Source organism: Cyprinodon variegatus, unplaced genomic scaffold (genome assembly GCF_000732505.1).
Source record: "Cyprinodon variegatus isolate N-32 unplaced genomic scaffold, C_variegatus-1.0 Scaffold50, whole genome shotgun sequence".
NCBI classification, from domain to species: domain Eukaryota; kingdom Metazoa; phylum Chordata; class Actinopteri; order Cyprinodontiformes; family Cyprinodontidae; genus Cyprinodon; species Cyprinodon variegatus.
The window spans coordinates 291,825-296,775 of record NW_015150503.1 but is presented as its reverse complement, the minus strand read 5'-3'; the positions used below and the strand labels follow the sequence as shown (position 1 = coordinate 296,775).

Genomic DNA, 4,951 nt, shown 5'->3' with positions numbered 1-4,951 from the left:
AAGAAAAGTTGGAAAGCAATTAAAGGTGTTCCAGTCTTATTTTTATTTATTTTTAGTTCAGATTAGAAGATTATTATGTTCGAGTTCTGCTCCTCCTGTTGAGTTTGATGTATTTTGTTCTTTAACCACTAGAAAAATGATCTACAAATAAGTAAAAATGTCTTAAATTAAATGTATTTGAGTAGGTAAATGAGATAGTTTGCCAATGTAAAGAGTATTTTTACTTTTAGAATAAGATAATTAGATAAAATGCACTTAAAATAAGACAATGCAATTGTGTTTTCTTATTTTAAATGTAAATTCTCTTGTTCCATTGGCAAAATGTCTTTTACCTCCTCAATCCAAGAACAAAAACACTTATTTTAAGAAAAAATTACTTATTTAGACTTTGATTTTTTTCCAGTGTACAGTAGTAGCCATTCAAAATTTCCCCACTTTCCTTGATGGGCCTTTGGCTGGTCTCCTAAGATTCCATTTTTAAACATCAATCTTTGTACTAAAATATTATTTTTGTTATGTGTTAGGTTTACTCAATGATGATTATAAAATTAATGTGTGCTTATGAAACATTTTTGCGAGGGGATGCTCCACTTCTGTCTCATGTTTTAGTCAGGAGACCATCCTGCCTTGTCATTCTGATGGAGCATTCTGTCTTCATGAACTGATCAATTGTTCTGTCAGAACAATACTCTGTTTGTAACCATGTGTCATGTTCTGTTAATAAAATGCTCTGCGGAGGAGATCCAGTGGGAGACAGTGTGGTTGAGTCTGGGGTTCAACTGTCTCTCCCTCCTGCAGGAATTGTATCCATAATTGTGTATTTCAGTTCTTCTTNCTGCAGGAATTGTATCCATAATTGTGTATTTCAGTTCTTCTTTTGCAAAAACCTACATTTTTATGAACCCGACATTATGATTAGAGGACATTAAAATCTAAAGAGAAGCATCATCTCCTGGTCAGACCCTGCAATTCAGTGAAAGTGTGGAGTCAGAGTAAAAAATATGCACGCCCAGTAGAAGGAGGGGGTCATTTCACTGGCTGGAAATTGGCTGTTTGACTGGGAAGGACCATTTCGAATGGCTTCTACATCCACAGAACGCATAGGACGCTTTAAAATTCACAGCCTCATACTGCGAAAATACGGCTACTATCCACCATTACAACAGCAGCCTAGACACTCCCATGGGTTAAAAAACAGCGGCTGTGCTAAATTATGCTTTTTTCTTTAGGCATTTTTTATTTTATTTTTTTGTTGGCCTATTAATTCTCTTATTTTTATCTAGTGAAGCACACATGTAACCTTATAGAATGTTTTGTAACAAAAATACCTTCATGTTTCATTTTGGTTCAGTTTATTTATTTTGCTCCGATTTGCCCCACATCATCTCAAGGCACTTTACAGAGACAGACGGATCAGATGCTACAGACAGATTGGAGAAAGGTTTTCTATCTAAGAAAACCCAGATGAGTTTATTGATTCACTGACTTTCCAAACTTCACTCCTGATGTGACTGATTGTAGCCATGATTTTACAGTAATATCAGCAAACTTCTTAATGTCTTTGTGACAGATACAACGACACCCCTTCAGGGAGCTAGATCAGCTTGTTTTCACAGCAGAAAGGGGGCTAACTCAATAATAAGCACGCTGTCTTAATTTTAAAGCTGAGTTTAAAAAGTCCACAAAACACATGAACAATAAAATGATAATTATTTGATGGGCACTGTTCAAAAACAGGCTGATAAAATAGTTTTTATTAACAATTTTGGTAACAACATTCACAGCTTCTATTTCCTATCTCTGCGCATTTCTTTTTGACTCTTAAACCTCCTATATGGCCTATGAAAATAAAGGATAGATAATAAGAGACACTTTTTTAAAAATCTTATTTCAGATGTGGTTCACAACAAAAAATGCGTTCTAAAAAATAAGAAAAAAATATAGTGTTTTAAGTGAATTATTGCTTATTTTGAGCCAAATAATCTGCCAGTGCAGCAAGAATGAGACTTGGTAAGATTTCTTAAAACAAGAACATAATATCCAAGTAGTAAGCATCCAAAAAAACTTAAATCAAGTATAAAAATCTTTTTTTTCTTTTGCTCGTTAAGATTTAAGCAATGTATTCTCATTTATTAGTCATTATTGCTTAGAATTAAATGTCCTCTAACCAATTATTGCTCAAAATAAGCAAACAGGCTTAAAAACAAGGCAAATGTACTTGATAGTAGTTCATTTAAAGGACTAAAACTAGTCTGTTTTTCTTAGCTAGAATTAATTTCATTATTTAGGTGTACGCTGCAAAAAAGGAAAATCTATACAAGTTTAATAAACTTGAATTCAGCATTTTGGTCTTATTACACGTGTTTTTCAATGTATTTTCTTAGTAAGACTGAATATTGTTACGATTATTTGATTTGTTTTAAGAAAATTAATTTTTTTCATCCTAACTAGATAATACAACTAATTCTGAGCAGCTTTTTTCTTAAAATAGCTCACATAACGGACTGAGTCGTGTTAACATTTAGACTGTGCATTTTTACTTGTTTCAACACAAAAAACAATCCATATTACCCTGTTTTAAGAACTGACCCCATCTCATTAAGATATTCCAGCTAATCAAATCTGATTGCATTAATTCTAGCTAAGAAAAACAGACTAGTTTAAAGCCTTTAAATTAACTGGTATCAAGTACATTTGCCTTGTTTTTAAGCCTGTTGTATGCTTGTTTTGAGCAATAATTGGTTAGAGGACATTTAATTCTAAGCAATAATGACTAATAAATGAGAATAAATTGCTTAAATCTTAACGAGTAAAAGAAAAAATAGATTTTTATACTTGATTTAAGTTTTTTTGGATGCTTACTTCTCGGATATTATGTTCTTGTTTTAAGAAATCTTACCAAGTCTCATTTGCTTGCTGCACTGGCAGATTATTTTGCTAAAAATAAGCAATAATTCACTTAAAACACTATATTTTTTTCTTATTTTTTAGAAGGCATTTTTTGTTGAGTAGTGAAAGTATGGGAAAAATACACTTGACAAAAACATTTTTTTTTAATAATATTTTAGCAGAAATGTCACAGAATTACGCGAAATACACGGTCAGTCCGCAATGTGTGCAATTTTAAGAAGAAAAAAGCTGCTCAGAATTAGTTTTATTATCTAGTTAGGATTAGAAAAATGAATTTTCCTAAAACAAGTCAAATAATCTTAACAATATTCAGTCTTACTAAGAAAATACACTGAAAAACAAGGGTTATGAGACCAAAATTCTGAATTCAAGTTTATTAAACTTGATAGATTTTCCTTTTTTGTAGTGTTGTTTTGGAACAAAGATTGTATATAATTGAAACCAACTCAAATATGGAACCCAGCCTGAAGTTCCTATTGAAATTATACATTTTCCCTTAACCTAGCAGTTATTTGGAGATTAGTTTAGACTTTTTTCTTGTGCCTGAGTTTCCCACAGTAGAAGGTAAGAACTTTTGCAAAACAAACACCAGCAGCAGTAAGAAAACCAGTTCGACAAGAAAAGTAAAAACAAAACTCCAGAGTAGGAGGGAGCGGCGATATCAGATTTAGTGTAGGTGTTGCTTCACTCTTAACCTGCTTTATAGAGCTTTAGTGTGCTCAAATCAGAACATGAGCTTGATATCAATTTTATAAACTTACCCTGTATCCCTTTGTTTTTGTTGTTGTGCAACGAAAAGATATTTTGCCAACTTAAACAAGCATCATGGGACGAGGTGAGAGTGAGGACTGGGATTATGAGCCTAAGGAGACAAGGACAACTCAGCCGAAGAAACACGAGGACAAAGATGACAAAAGCTCAGAGGGTGGAGGCTGTCCAAAGTGCTGCTTGAGGACCAGGGACTGTCTTATGAGCGCAGAATGTGGCAGGGCGTTGCAAATCTCCAGTGTTGTGGCTTTCTGTGGAATGTGCATCAGAGCATGGACATGTAAGTCTGAACTTTAGAAAATCTGAGCAGTATTTTCCTGTTATGTGTCACTGAAGACTTTAAGAAAAGAATTCTAAAAGTTTTGTGCTCTGATTAAAATTTAAATGAAAGTCTTTCTTGGCAGAGTTTTAAACAAATTTGATCAGTGGCTTTCTTGTAGATAACTTTTTTATCCCAAATTTTTAAGGAAGCATGTTCTCAAATATGGAATGAAAACTTTATTAATCTTAATTTGGTTTTTTGTTGTTTTTTTGTTACAGGATAAATTCTACGGGATCAAGACCTTCAGAACTTCCATTTAAATTATGAAGGATCATTCAGTCTTCTGTTTAAGACACTTTTTCAGATAATAAATAATATAGTTTAACTTTATTTTGCTCTTAACTTTAGCAGGTATTTAAAAAATAAATGTGTGCAGTATTTTTACTAAAAGTGCTTCTTAATTTGATGCTGAGCTAAATTTGCATCCTTTCATCAAACCATGGAGACAAGCTAGATATTTGTTGATGTTTTAACTACCTTGTATTATAGTCTCTTAACTTTGTTTATGTTTGTAACGTGGTTGTTTCTGTATCTCTATCTATAAAACCTAACTTTGAATAATCTTGTATTTTTATTTATTGCAATTAACCAGAAGATAGAAAAAGCTTATTTTAACATCTATTAAACAAAGAATAAATGTTCATATGTTTAAAGAGAATTATTTAAGTTATTTTTCCAAAGACTTGGGTCAAATGTCAGAGATAAAATATTACAAAATAAAGTAAAATTATTGTTCTTGAAAAGCCAAGGTTGTCATGGTTTTGGTTATATTGTGCTTTACTTTGCTCTATGTCTCCTAGTTTTATTGGTTTAATTCCTTTTTGTTGTAATTTCTAGATTTATGTTAGTTCTCATGTTTTTCTGTTGTCCTCTGCTGCCCTCTTGTGTGTGTGTGTTTTCCTTTCCCCTTGGTTCCCTCGTTGTCTCCTCTCACACCTGCTCCTTGTCAGC

General features: G+C 32.5%; 1 long non-coding RNA gene across 1 annotated transcript in view; it reads left to right on the top strand.

Moving 5' to 3' along the window:
- Positions 1-4,747, top strand: part of LOC107082327 — a 6,758-nt gene extending 2,011 nt beyond the window's left edge. Inside the window, exons 2-3 of the long non-coding RNA XR_001481134.1 lie at positions 3,710-3,958; positions 4,219-4,747. This is a non-coding gene — a long non-coding RNA (uncharacterized LOC107082327). The remainder of the gene's footprint in view (positions 1-3,709; positions 3,959-4,218) is intronic.
- Positions 4,748-4,951: the final 204 nt, after the last annotated feature.